The sequence below is a fragment of the Lagenorhynchus albirostris genome, chromosome X, assembly GCF_949774975.1.
Source record: "Lagenorhynchus albirostris chromosome X, mLagAlb1.1, whole genome shotgun sequence".
In the NCBI taxonomy this organism is placed as follows: domain Eukaryota; kingdom Metazoa; phylum Chordata; class Mammalia; order Artiodactyla; family Delphinidae; genus Lagenorhynchus; species Lagenorhynchus albirostris.
The window spans coordinates 73,876,543-73,897,188 of NC_083116.1; the positions used below are offsets into that span (position 1 = coordinate 73,876,543).

Genomic DNA, 20,646 nt, shown 5'->3' on the forward strand with positions numbered 1-20,646 from the left:
TGACCTGGGCCAAACAGGCTCAGTACTTTTCCCGGGAAAGTACTACCATTCTTTTTGTTACACACGCGAGCCCTGAAGTCCTTGCTCGGTGCCCACCTCCGTGACAAGGATAGCTTGTTTACTCCTGGTCCCATCTCACATAGGGCTCTGGTGGGCTTTCCTCCTTCCGCCCTCGCCGTGCAGTGTCCGCTTGCACATGGACCCGGACCCGGAGTCCTGAACAAACGGATAGCGGTGGGCGGTGGCGTCTCAGAGGGGTCAAGTACGGGAAAGTTGGGAAGATGAGTTCTTCGCCCCTGGGGAGCAGGCCTTGGGAATCTCAACTTTGGGGAAGAGACTTGTGGGACACCAGGGGCCCGGATTTCGAGTCTTGTCCTGTCTGAAGGTGCGGGCAAGGCCCTGGGATAGGCCAGTGGGGATGAGAGGGCACCTCGATAAAGAAAGACACCTCGAGGGCAAAGAGGAAAGGGCGTAGGGCAGAGGAGCCTTTCGAAAAAGTAAAAGTTGGCGCCCTGGTCCCAAGACGCCGGACTCCAGCACCTCCCGGCCTCGCCATCTGGGTCTTTGTCTCCCAGCCCCTTCTCCCCGCCCCTCCTTGCTTCCTTGCTTATAACTTTGGCTCCAGCCCATAGCGCAGACCCTCCCGGTCCGACCCGCTCTCCCCAGTTGGACCTCGGCAGATGTACCCACGTGCTAATGTCTCCCCCTACTGGTCTTCTATAGCACCGCGGGTGCCTGGGAAAGACTGAGAGCGCCCACTCCAACGGGAGCGTGGCACACACGAGCCTGGCACACGCGCTCGAGCACAAGACCCGGGACAGGGTTGGTGACCTTGGCTAGAACCGCGGCCCGGTATGGGGAGGAGGAGGGAGCACTAGGAGTAAGATCTGGGTTTGGGGTTGGCTCGGCGACTGCCGAGGACATAAAGTCTCCTCGCTGCTTCTTTATGGAGATAATTCGGTGAGCGACATTCCCAAAGTGCTCGCCATTTACACAGTTTCCTGTCCGTCTCTCACTTAAGTAGGAGGCTGATCTACTGAGTTCCTCACTGGATCCTCTGATGATCTCTTTGGTTCATAGAGTGGACCTCTATTTGGGGGGAAATAAAGAGGGAGAAGTGTGTTCCTCCCACTTTCAGGGACAGAGCCCGGAGGATGAGAAGGATCTGTGTAGAAAGAGAAGAAGAGGAGCTGTTTAGGGTCTCTCAGCTCCCAGCTGGACCCCTTATTGGGGTGTGAGCAAGGAGAGACAAGAACAAGGTGCAGGGACACACCAATAGTCCAGCTTGGAGACTAGGATTGCCCGAAGTGCATGGCAGGACAGCAAAACCGGAGAATGGAAAACAGCCTGCCACTTACTGAGTGCCTACTATGTGCCAGGAACCATGGTAGAGGCATTTCCCTTCACAATCCTTTGAGATGAGTTACACAATCCCTATTTTATGTAAGAGGGAAAACTAAGGCTCAGGGGCAAGTGACTCATCTGAGGTCATGGAGCTGATCGGTGGTAGAAGCAGGATTTGGCCCCAGACTTCTCTGTCTCCTAAGCCTGTGCCCAGTTCCCTATACCCTACTGACTCGCCACATTTCCAGCACCTTCTTGCTTACTTGCTTACTTAATTCATTCCTGGTTAAAAGCTCGTTCATGCCTGGAAAGCAGCAACCTTCAGGACGGCCAGGACTCCACTCTTCACTCACAGTCCTCTGAGAGGTTTCTAGGCCTAGGAAAGTTCATCTGTGTCCCTGGCCATGCCCCCAAGTTCCCAGCTAGAGTCACCACCACCAAGCCCAGAATCAGCCTCAGATTCCACTGCCAACATGTCCAGTGCCCCTCGGGAGGTGAGCCCAAGACCAGGTGGGAAATGGGGCCGATGAAGCTATGCTGCCAGACTTGGGAAGCCTGGGAAGACAGCAGCAGCTCCTGAGTGTGCCAACGCCTCATCCTGGGTGGGGAGGGCACAGAGGAAAGAAGAGAGGACTCTGTGTCTAGGCCTGCCCCACAAGCTGGTCACCCCTGGTCACGACATAGCCTTTCTGCCTCAACCTGCCTACCGGAGCCTCAGTAGCAGGGCTGGGCCTACTCCCTGCTGCAGCCAGGGCCAATGACTCCAGGCTCCCACCTCCTGCCCCACCCTAGCAGGGCTTCTGATGTAGTGATTCATGCCCCTGAGGTAGGGAAAAATTACTCCTCAGGGAAGCCAGAGAGGAAGTCAGGATCTGTGGGGGATGTTGACCCTCTCTTATCCAAGCTCTCCCTATTCCAGTGGCAGTCACACCCCTCCCCAAGCCTCCCAGATCAGTGTCACCGAACACACACATCCCTCAGGGTTCAAGTCCACCAGCGTTTCCTGAGCACTGATCCTGTGCTTGCCTCTGAGCTGGGATCCAAAGAGGAGCCCACCAAGCCCTGCCTTCAAGGAGCTCCAAGCAGATGGAAATCAGTATGTGGGGGCCTCCTGGACCCAGGGATGCAGAACAACATCTAGCAGCTGCGGGAGGCCTCGGGTACCATGACAGCCCCCGGAGAGCTCAGCTTCCCACACCAATGGGAGGCAGGGGGAGTATGAACTTCAGAGCCATAGAGTTCACTGCTTATCAGTTGTGTCTCTTTGGGCAAGTCGCTTCCCCTGTGTGCTTCAGTTAACTCTTCTGTAACCTGAAGATCATCTCTTCTTCACGGAGCTGTGCTGAGTGGGGAGTGAGATATGCACAGAAAGGGCTTAGCTTCATGGCTGGCCCACCACGGTGCTTACTAAATGGAAACTATTATACCTCCGCAGAGCCTCCCACAGAGACATCCTCATTCCCGGTCACACATGTTCTCACCCGTTCACACATGCTTTGTGTGCCATGCACACATTTTTTAGCTCCTCTCGTTTTCTCACACGTGTACATATTCATACATGAACTTGCCGTCTTCCTCCCCTATCAGTTCACGCAGCACCAGCTGACAGGCTTGGTTCCTGCCTTCACGGGACATGGCGCATAGTCCCCACATTTCCTCAAGTCACTGTCCTGCTCACGTGCATGAACATTCACACCCCCTCTCTATTACTGTGGCCCTTGTCCTTGACCTCTCCTTGCCTGCCTTGTACTCTCAGATAAGAGAAGTGAACTCCCTCACCTAAGGTCACACAGCCAGGAAGCAGAAGAGTCAGGATCCAAACCTGGGCCATTGAGCTGCACGACTTGAGCTTCTACACATGACTCTACTCGGACACCCCAGGGCTCTGGAAAGGAATGTGTGCCAAAGGGTGGACCTTGCACACTGAGGGCAGGGAGCCTGCCCCAAGGCCCGGGGCGATGCCAGCTGGGACCACTCCATGAGGCTAGCAGCCCTCTCTCCTACCTACAATCATCTCTGGCCTGTCCTAAGCCTCCTGTCTGTCCCTTCGAAGACCCACAACCTCTGCCTGCATCCTCCTCACAGATACACACGACCACTCCCTACAGGGCAAGGGAGAGCCATGTTTCTTGAACAACTTCTGTATGCCAGGCACTGTAGCCTGGTACTCTCACCCTTGGTCCTATGCTATCTTTGCTTAATTCACATAACATCCCTGAGGTTGATATTGATAGGCCTATTTTAGAGAAGAGGAAACTGAGGCTCCAGGCTCAATCTGCCTGCATCCCCTGCCCCCGCCAACCTCAGCCTGCAAAGTCCTCTCTTGCCCAGCCAGATTTGTCCTGCCGCCCGCTTCTCTCCTTCTCTCCCTCTGCCTTCACTGCCCTCTAGTTGAGACCAGTTGGGGTCTGTGTTGAGCCCAGGCTGTCCTCCCTCCCCCACGAATACCTTGCTTTTCCCAAGTCACTCTATCTCTGGGTCAGGCTCAGGACAAGCCCAGGGTGGGACCTGAGCCCTCCTACTCCTCCTCCCGCCTGCTGGCTGCATCACACCCCAGATCAAGCCCCAGGTGGGTAAGCCCTGCTAGTCTAGTTTCACTGCAGCCATGGAGATTCTCAGTGGCTGGGGAAAGAGGGGCTGGTCCCAAAGGCCAAGGGTTCAACCAAACGTTCAACCCCCCCACCCCTCCCTTGTCCTTGCCCCAGCTTCATGCCTGGTTTATGGGTGTTTGCACTGAGATCACCTTGATCTTCCAGGTGTCAGTCACCAGAGATAGGAGGAGCCCTTCTCTTCCTGAGATGGGCCTGCCCCGTCCCTCCCTCTCTCTTTATCCCCTCCTTATACCTCGTTACCCTTCCCTGGACTCCTAGAAATCTGTCCCAAGCCCATGGGCCCCACACAGGCAAATGGCCTCTGCCCCTGCTCCTCAAAAGAGCCTAGAACAGAGCATCTGAGGGCCAGCACATGGCTCAGTGTGGCATAGCAGGTGGCATAGGCTCTGGACTGCAGCCGGGACCCTCGGCTCCTTAGAGACCTCATCTTTGGATATCCGTGCCCTCCTGTGTATCACTGATCTGGGCTCAACTTCCTCTAGCAGTCCCTCCTGTTCTCACTCTCCAGCCCTGTGGGGGACAGCTATGGGGGAAATCCTGCAGCACTCCAGCCCGGCCCACCTGTCACTCCCTCAACTCTGGTTACCTGGGGAGTGTGCAAAGAGGGACTGGGCCATTCATCACTGTCAGGGGCTCAGGAATTCAGGGGTGGGGGGCAGCCGTTGTCACCACCTGTCACTGACCCCGGCCTAGCTCCCCATCTCGGAGAGCCAGTAAGCCCAGGGAAGGATGATGCTGGCTGCAGAAATGACATCTTTGCCCAATTCTGCTCTTGGCTCCTTAGAGAACACATTGGACTTGTCAGGCCCCATAAACACAGGGAATAAAGTTCCCCTGGAGGAACACCCGAAGCAGAGCAAATATTTGAACAACACGAGGAGCTGAGGGAAGGGGCAGTGCTTCTTCCTCTCTCCAGCCCTCCTAGCTCTGACCCCTCACTAGCCTATGAGATAACTTCCTGCCTTCCAACCTACCATAAATGCTAAAGGGTCAGGTTCTGGGCTTTCTCGACTGATAAACCCAAGCCTACTGTTACAAAGGTCATAAACCCCTGGGGGCATCCTGAGGATAGATAAGGGGCTGGACCCAGCTGGCCAGATAACCAATGGCAGATATATGGTACCCAGGCCCACCACCCTCCAGCTGCCCCTGAGCCAACGGGGCCAGGATCTCTGACATTGAAACCTCTGCTCCCCACACGCACAACTTAGTCCAGCTTGGTTTAGAGACCTTCCTTCCCACCTTTTCTCATCAAGGTCCCAGTGCCTGGGCTCAATGTACCTCCCAGTGCCCAGTTTCTTTCTAAGCCTTTAGTCTCCCCACCAACCTCTCCCACCGCGCCCCTGCCACACCCCCGCCTCCCCAGCGCTGCCCAAGTTGGAACTGGGGTGAGACCTCAATTGACAAACCACCCATCATCTTCCTCATGAGGAAGCCAACCCCCTCAGAAGAACATAAATTTCCCTGGCCTGGCTTGTTTTTCTTTCACAGCCGCTCTCCTGGACACAAACCAGAGACTATGGCAGCCTCTGGCTTTAGCCATGAGAGGTGGGGCTGGGGGTGGGGATGTGGAGAGGGAGGGAATTTTCCTCCTTAGACTGGTGTTCTGGGCAGGGGTGGGGAAGTCAGGAAGCTCTGGAGAGCTAAGAGTGTCTCTCTCGGGGGGATTAGGGCTCTACAGACGGTGGAGGAAGGAGGAGGGAATTTCAGAGGTAGGGAAATGAGACATTAGGCAGGTTGTTCAATCAAAGGGGTAGAATCTCCAAGGAAATCTCGCCCCAGTAGCCTCCATATTTCTCAATCTCTGTCGACCCCCAGTGGCCAGCCCAGTATTTGCATTCCAAAAGCTGACCCAGCACTGAGCCTGACCCCCAACAGCCCAAAGGGAGATGAGGGACACTCCCAGCTTCGGGTGCTGGCCTGCGCTGAGCTAAGCCAGGAACACCCTTTATCCTCTTCCCCCTCCTCCTCCCAGTACTAGAAATTCAATCTATCCAGGTCTACCGTAGCACCCACCTCTTCTGGGCAGCCTTCCTAGAAGGCCCTAGCCCACAGATCTGTTCCCTCCTTTGATCTCCATATCCTGACCGTATACCTCTTACTGGCACTTGGATTTTCAATATTTGTGTGTATCTGAGCTCTCCCACTACATGCTAACCTGGAGCAGAAACCACTGACTGCTTCTCCTTTATCTTCTGCATCAAAGCCAAGCATCAGGATGGGCATACAAGAGGTGAACAATAAATGCTAATGGTGTTGGAGTTGATGATGATGGTGATGGTGGTGACAGGTACCATCTGCTGAGCACCTACTACGTTCCAGGTACTTTGTATCCATTCTCTCATTCGAAGTCATTTTATGCACAGATGAGAAAACTGGCATTCTCAGAAGTCAAGTGACCCAAATAACATCTCATGTCTAGTAAGTGGCAGACCTACGTGCTAGGCACTGCCTTTACCCCTGGAAGGGACACAAGGATGACAATGACGCAGGTCCTGACAACATGGCACGGTGTGGGCCACAGCAAAGACCGTAGCTCCATGGAGCACAGAGGGACTAGCTTTGCATCCGTCCTCCTTGTCCTCTTTCTCATCTCAGGGTACTTCTTCTCTAGTTTGATCATTTGGCAGAAGGACAGATAGCTCACCCCAGATGGGCAGTCTCTCAGGTCCTGTCACCTAAGGAGGCTGTGGCCAACTAGGAGACTCCTATAGACAATGGACACCTGAAAAAGTCAAGAATCCAGGACCACAGAAGGAGGGTCCATCAGAGGTTGCTACTCATGAAATACCCAGACCCTCCCAGGAACCAACATAGGTCAGTTCAGTTTACAAACACTGCTGGGCCTCCCCTGGGAGCCTGCCAGGTGCTGGAATCTGAGAGCAAACTGCCCCAGGTCAATACGCACCATTGAGTAGAGGGCCCATCGACCTGAGCCTTACTCTTGTCCGTAGCCTCCCTGAGTCATTTTGCCTTTCTCCAGCCTGGTGACCTTGGTGGAAATCGAGGCACTCTTTCCTCTCCCCTTCCCCAGGTAAGCCACTCACCTGAGACTCTCTTTCAGTCACTTGGTTCTTGGTGTGAAGAATGCCTGCCCGGACTGAAAAGGAAAATAACCTGTTGAGGGGATCTGAGGTAATTCAACCCACACTCCCTTACCTGCGCCCACCACTAGGGTTCTCACAAGGCCCTGGCTTGGAGTTGACAGCTCTGGAAAGCAGGCAGCCTATTCCATTTCCCAGGCACATTCTCCAAGGAGAAGAGCTTGCAGGTTTCAGGTTGGACTTTCCCAGGGGCACTTCATGAAGGGATTTTATGGCTAAAGTGGATCGGTAACACCTGTTTTTAAAAAGGTCCAGACCGAAATGACCAGAGCCAGGTAATAAGGCACAGGCTTCTGTGACTCTGATTACACATTTTTCCCCATGTTGGTGCAGAATAGAACTGCTTCCTGCAAGAAATCTCAGCCCTGCCAGAAGGGCCTCCCAGGGCCCACTTCTGGGCAGAAGCACAGTGGTCTTCCTCTAGAAGCAGACGTGCCCTAGCCAAGCAACCCACCTTTCATCAGTAGCTGACAACCTCCCTCCCAGGCTAGCTGATTGCTAAGGCTGATTGGTGTGCATGGACCCCACCATACAGAATATCTGTACTACAGGAGCTCATTAGGGAAGATGAGCTCACATGCTGCCACCTAGCACATAGCTGAACCATCATCACCATCACAAACATTTTTTGAGTGATTACCATATGCCAAGCTCCATGCTAAGCCCTTCATGGATATTATCTCATTAAAGTGGCCCAACCCTCTGAGCTGTTACTATTATTATCACCATTTGCCAATAAGGAAGCTGTGGTACAGAGAAGTTAAGCAACTTGCCCACACTCACAGAACCAGGAAGTGGTGATGCCTGCTTACTAGCTATATGACTTCAAATCCAGTATCCCTAACCACATCCATCAGCTTCTCCCTCACACAGTCCAGGGGATTGGGATTCAAGGTGCTGCAGTGGTTTTAGAAGCATCCTGATATGACTGTTCAGAGCCCAGGCTTTGAGATCAAACAGGCTTGGGTTTCAATTCTGTTTCTAACCCTTATTACTTTTGCAACCTCCCTGAGCTTCTGTTTGCTCTATGATGAATTGGGGAGAAACCGTTCCTTCATTCGTAAGTGCCTACCATGTGCCAAGAAAATAACACTTACTTATGGGGGTGCTGTGCAGCTTGAACTAGCTGATATATATAAATCCCCTGGCCCATACTACATGCTTGCCAAATAGTGGCTATTATTATTGTTGTGTAGTTGCAGTTGTTAGAGAGAGAGAGACAAAGGGGGAAATGACCAGGAGGTGTCCCATTTGGAGTGAGACCAGAGGCAGTCCCCAAGACCTAGGCTGATTCAAACGCCAGGGAGGCAACGGCACAGGCAGGTGGAGAAAGGCTAGGATCCTTGGCCAGGTTAGTAGAAGAAGGCTCTGCCAGCAGGGCCTTAGGCTGTAATCTCAGGCTGAATTTACACAAAGCGAACACACGAGGGCATGCGCCCCTCAAAATGGGCTGGTTCAGAGACTCCTAGAAGCCAGGGCTCCTGCTCCCTGTTTTCACCTCTAGGGCAGCTGGCCGTGGCTCTGAGACTGAGAAGGAGGCTGAGGGAGGGAGGAGACATAGGAAATTAACAAGGTCCTCTCTGGGGCACAAAAGAGCAGATACAGGGTGTCGACCCCCTGAAGAGAATAAAAGGGGAAGTAGAACAGACTCAGCAGATTTGAAGGTTGAGGGGGGAAATAAGTCACAATACAGGAGATCAGAATGACCTCTTAGCCTGGGGACCAGGCAAGTAAACAGCATCAGTCTGTTATTCTCTGTTTCTCTCTGTCTCTCTCTTTCACACACACACACACACACACACATAAACACACACACACACACACACACACACACACACACACAGAGGTGTTATGAGGCAGTCCCAGATTTGGAGTAAGGAGCCTGAGTGAGGCATGAGATTGTCCAGCCAGGGGCATTTGGGGTCAGACACGATCTCAGTCTTCATGCAGTGATTATGAAAAATAAAGCCAGCAAAACTTTGTGTCTCTAAAGGGTCAGTTCGTGGGAAAGGCTAACTTGATATCTCTACTGAGAAAGGTCCAATGAAATCAAGCCAGTCCCAAGGTTAGGAATCTCAAAGAACTTCTAAAGCCTGAGCAGGATGGTTTAAACTTCAGAATGAAGGGAGAGCAAGAGACGGTAGCAAGATGCACCAGCCTTGGTGTCAGGCACACTCACTACACACTTGCTGGCAGTGTGGCCTTGGGCAAGTTACATAAACTCTCTGAGCTTCCTTCATCTTTCAAATAGGAATAATAATAATAGTACTACTAGGTAAGAGTTAAGTAAGATACTGGGTATAAAAGTGTCTGGCACACAGCTGGTGCCTAGAAAATGCTGGTTCTGCAGCTATCCATAAGGGAGTCTTGAGAACCAACTGAAATGGGAAACTTTGGGGACCTTGAGGAGGGTTGTCCTACCTGGGGGCAGCAGCTTACTGTCAGGAGGTGAAACCTATGTAAGATTGGACTTGGACTAGATAACCTTTAGGAACATTCTACTCCTGACACTCCATGGTCTGTCAGTCAGCAAATGCGATATGTAGGGCATTGTGGGAGATACAGAAAGATCCAGATTTGATCAGTCAGATCTCAGCTCAATTGCCACTTCCTCAGGGAAATTTCTCCAACCATCCAGATGAAATTAGTGCCGTTCCCCCAACCCTTGTCTTCATCTAGGCCGTTAATTTATTTTATTTTCTTCATAAGTTATCAGTCTAAAATGACTATTTTTCTTATGTGTTGATTTTCTGGCATGCACACACACACAAATAATCTCAGTAAAATGTGTTGCTGTGATGTATAAGAAATGGACCCTAGCATCAAAGAGCTTATGAGATCGGTATGGGAGTAGTTGAGGGCTCATGTGTCAAGGACAGGTGCTCACTTCTAGCCAAGAGATATGAGTTCCAGGAGTTGTTGGGTCTTGAGCGAGGCTTTGAAGGATGAATAGCATTGGAAAAAGTGGAGATAAGTGAGGGGAGAGGAGTCGATGAATGACAACAGAAAACGCAATTCTCATTTTCCGAACACCACAAGTTACCAGACCTGGTTCCCAGTCCTGCAACAGAGCAGTGAACAAGCCAGAGGAGGCTCTGCTTCTGGAATGGTACTCGCATCCCAGCAAGAGAAGACAGGACACGTTCAGATCGTAATCAATACTATGGAGAGGATAATGCAGAGTAATGGGATGGAAAGAGGTCGAGATAGAAGTGGCAGGGGTTCCTTCAGAAGTGGGTATCACATCATCACGGGACCTTTGAAGTGGCCATGTCTGAGCTGAAATCAGCATGATTAAAAGGGTCAGGCATCCAGAATCCAATCCATCCTTTTACACACGGGGCTAATTCCCCCCACAATCAGCCCCTGCTACGTCTTCTCTTTCTCTGCCTTCTTCTGATCTTTCCCCAGAGCTTTCTTTGCTTTCTCTGGTCACTCTCTACTCTTTTTACTGTAAATCAGTCCTGACTTTCAAGGCCTCTTTCAATTTTCCTTTAGTCATTACTACCAGTTCAACAAACCAAAAGGCCCCAAATCAAGCCAGAAAACCCAAGAAGCTTTTTAGAAGTGGGAAGAGAATGGGGAAAGACAGTGAATCCTTAAGTCTCATTTTTTCCCCTGTCACCCTGGTGAAATTGAAAATAAGGAATAGCAACCTGACAGGAATGCTGTGGGGATTACCTTACGAGTACATAGCATGTACTCAGAATATGTTAATTCTCTCTCTCCTCTTTCTTGATATTTTAAAGCATGAAGTGTCTGACGTTAATTACATGTTCATCATAGAGTGTATGGAAAGAGCTGTAAAGCAGAAGAAAAGAAAAATAGTAACGATCTCCCTCACAAAACCCCACAACTCAAAGTTAACAACCACTTGTTAAATTTTTGGTGTTTCCTTCCAGGATTTTTTATACGTTCCTTTTTTTTTTAAACAACTCTATTGAGATATCATTCAAATCATAAAGTTCACTGTTTTAAAGTGTACAATATAATGTATTTTAGCATATTCCCAAAGTTGTGTGACCGTCATCACTAACTAATTTTAGAACATTTAGTCACCCCAAAAAGAAACTTTATACCCATTAGCAGTCACTCCCATTCACCTCCACCTCACCTCCTGCCCTAAGTAACCATTCACATACTTTCTGTCTCTATAGATTTGCCTATTCTGAGAATTTCATAAAAATGAAGTCATACAATATGTGGCCTTTTGTGTCTGGCTTCACTTAGCATGATTTCAATGTTCATCCAAGTTGTAGTACGTATCAGTACTTCCTTCCTTTTCATGGCCAAATAATATTTCATTTTCTGTATATAGCACATTTTTTATCCATTCTTCAGTTGATGGGCATTTAGGTTATTTTCATTTTTGGCTGTTATGAATGATACTGCTATGAACATTCATATACCAGTTTTTGTGTGGATATATATTTGGATATATACCTAAGAGTGGATATATACCTAGGAGTGGGCCTGCTGGGTCATATGTAACTCTATGTTTAATAGTTTGAGGAACTATCACACTATCAACATTTCTTCCTTCACAGTTATGGTGATGCTGTAATACAATCACCTATACTAGCTTTCTGAGACTATTTGATTTTCCCTAGCTTCTTAGTGAAATATTTTTTCAAATGTCCTTTAAAAACACATTCAATTCAATAAGGCATGGGATAAGCCCTGGGAATATAAACACGAATAAAAGCTGGCCACTGCCATCAAGCAGCCCACAATCTAGTGGGGAAAGCAGACTCAACAAGTTAAATCCCATGTGATCTGTGCTATAGTAGAGCAATGTACTAAATGCTTGGACAGCACAGGGGAAAGGGCAAAAATCTTCCTGTGGGGTGGTAGGGAAGGCCTCCTAGGGAAGGTGACATTTGCAGACTCTGGGAAGATGAGTGTGGCTTCATCAGGGAGATGAGGAGGAAGAAGAGGAGGAGAAGGAGAGGGGGAGGGAGAGGGGAAAGTCAAGCAGAGGCAACAAAACGTGCAAAAGCATGGAAGCATGAAAGAAAATGGTACCCAAGATGCTGCAAATAGATTGATGTGACTAGCGGCCCAGGTACTTTAAGGAAAAGAGCAGTAATGATGCTGGTAATGTAGGTCGGGGCCAGATGTTGAAGGGCTTTTAGTGACAAGGAAATAATTTATAGTTTAACGTGTATCATTTGAAGGGGGGAGCCTTAGAAGGATTTGAGGCCAGGAGGGGACAGAGCTAGAATTACAGAGTTTAAAAAGTACTTTTGAAATCAAAATATTACGCATGTATATGGTTAAAAATCAAAGAGCAGAAGTGTTCAATATAACAACCAACCATCCCTTGCCCCATCCTTTCCCATGCCAGACCTTCTCCTCTTTTAGTGGTTTCTCCTGGTAATTAGTTTCCTCATTTATTCCTAATTTATATACATAAGCTGCTATTTCTTTATTTTTCTTCCAGTTTTATTGAGCTATAACTGACATACAGCACTGTATAAGTTTAAGGTGTAGAGTATAATGATTTGACTTACATGCATCATGAAACGATTACCACAATAAGTTTAGTGAATACCCATCATCTAATACAGACACAAAATTAAAGAAATAGGAATGTTTTTTTCCTTGTGAAGAGAACTTTTAGAATTTACCCTCTTAACAAGTTTCATATATAACATACAGCAGTGTTAATTATATTAATCATGTCATACATTACATTCCCTAGTACTTAATTTATCTTATAACTGGAAGTTTGTACCATTTGACCACCTTCATCCAATTCTCCCCCACCCCCAACCTGCCCCATTAACCACCTCTGGTCACTACAAATCTGATCTCTTTTTCTATGAGTTTGTTTGTGTTTGAAGTATAATTGACCTACAACACTATGTTAGCTCCTGGTGCATGATACAGTGATTCTATATTTCTATACATTTCAAAATGCTCATCACGATAAGTCTAGTTACCACTGTTACCATACAAGTATATTACATAATTACTGACTGTATTACCTACACTGTACATTTCATACCCATGACTCATTTATTTTGTAACTGGAAGTTTGTACCTCTTAATCTCCCTCACCTATTTTTCATTCCCTAACCCCTTCCCTCTGGCAACCACTTGTTTATTTTCTGTTTCTATGACTCTGTTTCTGTTTTGTTGTATTTGTTCATTTGCTTAGTTTTTTAGATTATACATATAAGTGAAATTGCAGAGTATTTGTCTTTCCCTGACTGACTTATCATAATACCCTCTAGGTCCATCCATTTTGTCATAAGTAGCAAGATTTCATTTTTTATGGCTGAGTAATGTTCCATTGTGTATGTACACTACATCCTCTTTATCCATTCATCTATCAGTGTGCATTTAGTTTGCTTCCACATCTTGACTATTGTAAGTAATACTGCAGTGAACATAGGGGTGCATATATCTTTTCAAATTAGTGATTCCATTTTGTTTCGATAAATACCCAATAGTGGAATTGCTGGATCATATGGTAGTTCTATTTTTAGTTTTTTGAGGAACTGCTATACTGTTTTTCATACTGGTTGAACCCATTTACATTCCTACCAACAGTGTACAAGGGTTCTCTTCTCTCCACATCCTCTTCAACAATTTGTTATTTGTTGTCTTTTTGATGATAGCCATTCTGACAGGTGTAAGGAGATATCCCATCGTGGTTTTGATTTGCATTTCCCTGATGGTTAGTGATATTGAGCATCTTTTCATGTATCAGTTGGTCACCTGTATATCTTCTTTGCAAAAATGTCTATTCAGATCCTCTGTCCATTTTTTAATTGGGTTGTTTTTTTTTAATACAAAGTTATATGAGTTCTTTGTGTATTTGGGATATTAACCCCTTATTGGATATATCATTTGCAAATATCTTCTCCCATTCAGTAGGTGGTCTTCACAGTTTTTGGATAGTTTCCTTCATCATGCAAAAGCTTTTTAGTTTGATGTAGTCCCATTAGTTTATTTTTGCTTTCATTTTCCTTGCTTGGGAAAACATATCCAAAATATATTGCTAAGAACAATGTCAAAGAGAATACTGCCTATGTTTTCTTCTAGGAATTTTATGGTTTCAGGTGTTACATTTATCCCTCGAATCCATTATGAGTTTATTTTTGTATATGGTGTGAAAAAGTAGTCCAGTTTGATTCCTTTGCATGTAGCTATCCAGTTTTCCCAACACCATTGATTGAAGAGACTGTCTTTCCCCCATTGTATATTCTTGCTTCCTTTGTCATAGATTAATTGACCATATAAAGGTGGGTTCATTTCTGGACTCTCTATTCTGTTCCATTGATCTATGTGACTATTTTTGTGCCAATATCATACTGGTTTTGATTACTGTAGCTTTGTAGCATAGTCTGAAGTGAGGGTGCATGATGTTGCCAGCTCTGTTCTTTTTTCTTAAGATTGTTTTGGCTATTCAAGGTCTTTTGTGTTTCCATACAAATTTTAGAATTATTTGTTCTAGTTCTGTGAAAAATGCCATTGGTATTTTGATAGGGATTGCACTGAATCTGTAGATTTCCTTGGGGGGAATGGTCATTTTATCAATATTAATTCTCCCAATCCATGAGCACAGTATATCTCTCCATCTGTCTATGTTGTCTTCAATTTCTTTCATCCGTGTCTAATATTTTTCCAAGTACAGGTCTTTCATCTCCTTAGTTAGATTTATTCTTTTTGATGTGATTGTAAATGGTATTGTTTTCCTAATTTCTATTTCTGATAATTAATTGTTAGTGTATAGAAACACTACAGGTTTCTGTATATTCGTTTTGTATTCTGCAGCTTTATGAATTCATTGATGAGCTCTAGTAGTTTTTTGGTGACATCTTTAGGATTTTCTATGTAGAGTATCATGTCACCTGCAAATAGTGACTGTTTAACTTCTTCCTTTCCAATTTGGATCCCTTTTATTTCTTTTTCTTGTCTGAATGCTGGGGCTAGGACTTCTAATACTATGTTCAATAAAAGTGATGAGAGTGGAATTAAGATAATTTAAAAAAACAAACCAAAAAAATGTGGTGAGAGTGGGCATCCTTGTCTTCTTCCTGATCTTAGAGGAAATGCTTTGAGATTTTCACCATTGAGTATGATGTTGCCTATAGCCTTGTCATAAATGGCCTTTATTATGTTGAGGTATGTTCCCTCTATACCCACCTTGTTGAGAGACTTTATCATAAATAGATGTTGAATTTTGTCAAATGCTTTTTCTGCATCTATTGAGATGATCACATGATTTTTTATTCTTCAATTTTTTTTTTTTTTTTTGCGGTACATGGGCCTCTCACTGTTGTGGCCCCTCCCGTCGTGGAGCACAGGCTCTGGACGCGCAGGCCCAGTGGCCACAGGCCACGGGCCCAGCCGCTCCACGGCATGCGGGATCTTCCCAGACCGGGGCATGAACCCATGTCCCCTGCATCGGCAGGCAGACTCTCAACCACTGCGCCACGAGGGAAGCCCTCTTCAATTTTTTAATGTGGTATATCATATTGATTGATTTGTGGATGTCAAACCTGGGATAAATACCACTTGATCATGGTGTGTGATCATTTTGTATTTGGTTTGTAATATTTTGTTTAGGATTTTTGCATCTATGTTCATCAGAGATACTGGTCTGTAATTTTCTTTTTTTGTGATATCTTCGTCAGGTTTTGGTATCAGGGTGATGCTGGCCTCATAGTATGAGTTTGGAAGGGTTCCTTCCTCTGCAATTTTTTGAAATAGTTTGAGAAGGACAGGTGTTAACTCTTCTCTGAATGTTTGGTAGAATTCACCTGTAAAACCATCTGGTCATAGACTTTTGTTTGTTGGTGATTTTTTTGTTTGTTTTGAATGATTCAATTTCATTCCTGGTAATCAGTCTGTTCATATTTTATATTTCTTCCTGGTTCAGCCTTGAGAGATTATCTGTTTCTAGAAATTTGTCCATTTCTTCTAGGTTGTCAATTTTATTGGTGCATAATTGTTTATAGCCATCTCTTATGATCTTTTGTATTTCTGTGGTATCAGTTGTAACTTTTCCTTTTTCCTTTCTGTTTCTGTTTATTTGGATCCTCTCTTTTTTTCTTGATGTTTCTGGATAAAATTTTATCAATTTTTAAAATCTTTTAAAAGAACTATTAGTTTCATTGACCTTTTATATTTTTTATTCTCTATTTTATTTACTTCTGCCCTGATATTTATTATTTCTTTCCTTCTACTAACTTTGGGTTTTGTTTGTTCTTCTTTTTCTATTTTCTTTAGGTGTATGGTTAGGCTGTTGATTTGAGATTTCTCTTGTTTCCTGAGGTAGGCTTGTATCACTAAAAACTTTCCTCTTAGAACTGCTTTTGCTATGTCCCATAGATTTTTAATTGTTGTATTTTTGTTTTCCTTTGTCTCCAGGTATTTTTCTTATTTCCTCTGATTTCTTCAGTGATCCATTGATTGTTTAGCAGCATATATTTTAGCCTCCACATTTTTATGTTTTATACAGTTCTTTTCTTGTAGCTGATTTCTAGTCTTATAGCCTTCTGGTCAGAATAGATGCTTAATATGATTTTAATCTTCTTAAATTTACTAAGACTTGTTTCATGGCTTAGCATGTGATTTAAAATCTTGGAGAATGTTCCATGTGAACTTGAAAAGATGTGTAATCTGCTGCTTTTGGATGGAATGTTCTCTCTCTCTCTCTCTCTCTCTCTCTCTCTCTATATATATATATATATATATATATTCCTAGTATATTCCTAGTATATAGTATTCCTAGTATATTCCTAATATATATATATATATATATATATATATATATATATATATATTCCTAGTATGTATGTTAAGGTTTTCTTTATCATGAAATGGTGCTGGATTTTGTCAAATTCTTTCTCAGCATCAATTGAGATGATCGTGTGGATTTTTCCTTCATTCCATTAACATGGTATATTATAATTTTTTTGACATAGAAAACAAATTTATGGCTACCAAAGCGGAAAGGTGAGGGGGAGGGATAAACTAGGAACCTGGGATTAGCAGATACACACCACCATATATAAAACAAACAACAAGGACCTATTGTATAGCACAGGAACTACAAAATACTTAATATTTTATAGTAACCTGTATAAGAAAAGAATATATATATGTATAAATGAATCACTTTGCTATATACCTGAAACTAGCACAACATTGTAAATCAAATATATGTCAATTTTAAAAATTAATTAATTAAAAAAATACTTAAAGAGAATATTTACTTTTAACATATAGTCCTGATGTACCAAACCATTACTTCAAACAGCTGGATAATTTAAACAGTTATCTCCCCAGTGCCCTCCTACTGTTCTAAAAATCACCTCTCTTAAATAAAGAGACAAATAGGTCTCCTTTCTTGAGTGTGTAATTTTTATAAATTGCATCAGACCCACAGTGAGTGTCTTTCTGGGAGTTTCACCAAAACCAAAAAGAAGTTCTGATATAAAACTGCAGCAGGAAATCAGGGAAAGTGTGTGGAACTGCAGGGTCATAGAACTGACCTGCAAGCTACCCTCAGCCAAACCCACAAATCGATACTCCAGGGGTGTGAGGGCCCTGGGGGCCAGCCAACAGCAAGGCTGGCCCTGTTTCCCCTGCAGAGGCCTCAGGTGCAGCTCGCGTTCCAGCTGCTGGGCAATTAGGGTGCCCTGGATGGCCCCACAGTCTGGGTTGAACACGGAGTACCCGCTTTTCCCCCCTCTGTCTTCTCCTCAGGGCCTCATTTCCCCACATGCATCCAGTAGAAGAGGGACAGGACAAAATAGGCCAGACCAAATTCCAGTTTCACAAACAGTCCCAGCAGGACCAACCAGAGGAGCACCTTCAAGAAGGTGATGTCGGTCAGGGAAGACTGGCCCCCCTAGGGCAAGGGCGACAGAGGTGGTGGCTTGGCTGGATTCTGCGGTGGCTGTGACATGCAGTCTCCAGGCTAAGCTGCTCCCTGAGCAAGGCTGGGCTGGGCCTGAGCACTCAAGGGCCTCGGTTTCCACACCAAGAACTGTTTTAGCCAGCCTGGGGCTGCCTTTGGAGTTGCAGTTGCTTCCGCCTTCTCTCCCGAGGTTTGTGCACGGTGGCTCTGAAGTGCTGGGTTCTGCCGCCAACCTGGCTCATTTCTGGGCCCTACCTCCAACTCAGCTAACCGCTGCTCCGTGGCACATGCCCTGTTCTCTGTGTGCCCAGGAGTGCGTGTGCCCATGCTGGTGTATTATATTGATTGATTTTTATATGTTGAAAGACCCTTGCATTCCTGGCATAAATCACTCTTGGTCTTGGTGTATAATACTTTTAATATACTGCTGAGTTCAGTTTGCTGGTGCCTTGTTGAGAATTTTTGGATATATATCCACAAGTGATATTGATCTGTGGCTCTCTTTTAATGAGATATATTTGTCTATCCTTAGTATCAGGGTAATGGTGGCCTCATAGAATGACTTAGGAAGTGTTCTCTCATCTTCTTTAGGAAGATTTTGAGAATTGGTGTTAACTTATTTTTAGGTGTTTGGCAGAAATAACTAGTGGAGCCATTTGGTCCTGAGCTTTTCTTGCTTGGGAAGTTTTTGATTACTGATTCAATCTCTTTATTCGTTATTGCTCTAATCAGATTTTCAATAAGATATAACAATTATGAACATATATGCACCCAACAACAGATCCCCAAATATATGAAGCAAAAATTGACAGAATCAAAGGGAAGAATAAACAATTCTATAATAATAGTTGGAGATTTCAATACCCTGCTTTTATTTTTATAAATTTATCTATTTATTTATTTTTGGCTGCACTTGGTCTTTGTTGCTGTGCACAGGCTTTCTTTAGTTGCAGCAAGCAGGGGTTACTCTTTGTTGTGGTGCGCGGGTTTCTCATTGCAGTGGCTTCTCTTGTTGCGGATCATGGGCTCTAGGTGTGTGGGCTTCAGTAGTTGTGGCACGCAGGCTCAGTAGTTGTGGTTCACGGGCTCTAGAGCACAGGCTCAGTAGTTGTGTCACGTGGGCTCTGCGGCATGTGCTATCTTCCCAGACCAGAGATCAAATCTGTGTCCCCTGCATTGGCAGGCAGATCCTTAACCACTGTGCCACCAGGGAAGTCCCTCAATACCCTACTTTTAATAATGATAGGACAATCAGATAGAAGATCATTATGGAGACAGAGAATTTAAGCAACACTATAAACCAACTAGACCTAACAGACATACACAAATCCTCCAACCAACAACAGCAGAATGCATATTTTTCTTCCAATTGCAGATAGGACATTCTTCACAACAGAACATATGTTAAGCCACAAATCAGGTGTTAATAAATTCAAAAAGACTGAAACCATACAAAGGATATGCTCTGAACACAAAGAAATGAAACTAGAAATCAATAACATTAGGAGAACTGGAAAATTCCAAATATGTGGAAATAAAACCATACATTAAATAGCCAATGAATGAAAGAAAAAATTCAGAAGGGAAATCAGAAAATACTCTGATACAAGTTAAAATTAAAAACACAATATACCAAAACTTACAAGATGAAATGAAAGCCATGCTCAGATGGAATTTTATAGCTGTAAATGTCTACATTAAAAATGAAAAGAAATCTCAAATAAGCAACTTATCTTCATACCTTAAGGAAGTAAAAAAAAGAAGAGCAAATTAAACAAAAAATTATCAGAAAGAAAGAAATAATAAAGAATGGAGCTGAGAATAACAAAATAGAGAATAAAAAGATAATAGAGACAGTCAATGAAACTAAAAGTTGTTTTTTTAGAGATTATTAAAACTGACTAACATTTATCTATACTTACCAAAGAGAGAGAGGGAGAGACAAAGAAGAGAGAAAGAACTAAATTTCTAAAATCATAGGTGAAAGTGGGACATTGGTACTATACCTTACAGAAAAAAAAACTTATAGGAAAATATTATGAAAAATTGTTTGCCTACAAATTAGATAACCTAGATGAAATAGACAAATTTCTAGATACAAACTACCAAAACTGATTAAAGAATAAATAAACATCTTAAATTTGTACCAATTAGTTTGAAGTAGTACCAGCTTAGCTTCATTAGTGTACAAAAATATTGCTGTTATACAGCTCCATCCCATCTTCCTCATGCTGTTATTTTCACAAATCACATCTTTATACATTGTATACCTATTAACATAGATTTGTAATTATTGTTTTATGTGTTTTTCTTTTAAATCGTATAGAAAAAAGAGGATTTATAAGGTAGAAATCAATAATACTGGCTTTTATGTTTACCTACATAGCTACCTTTACCTTTGTTTTTTATTTCTTTATATGGCTTTGACTTACTATCTAATGTTCTTTTATTTCAGCCTGAATTAGTACCATTAGCATTTCTTGTAGTACAGGTCTACCAGTGACAAACTACCTCAGTGTTTGTTTATCTGGGATTGTCTTGATTTCTCCTTCATTTTTGAAGGATATTTTTGTTGAGTATAGAAGTTTTGGGTGACAATTTTTTTTCTGTCAGTATTTTAAATATGTCATTCCACTGTTTACTAGTTTCCATGATTTTTGATAAGAATATACATTCTGGACTTCCCTGGTGGCGCAGTGGTTGGGAG

General features: G+C 44.4%; 1 pseudogene; it reads right to left on the bottom strand.

Annotated features, from left to right (window-relative positions):
- Window positions 1-135: 135 nt before the first annotated feature.
- Window positions 136-18,266, bottom strand: LOC132513149 (SAYSvFN domain-containing protein 1-like; annotated as a pseudogene).
- Window positions 18,267-20,646: the final 2,380 nt, after the last annotated feature.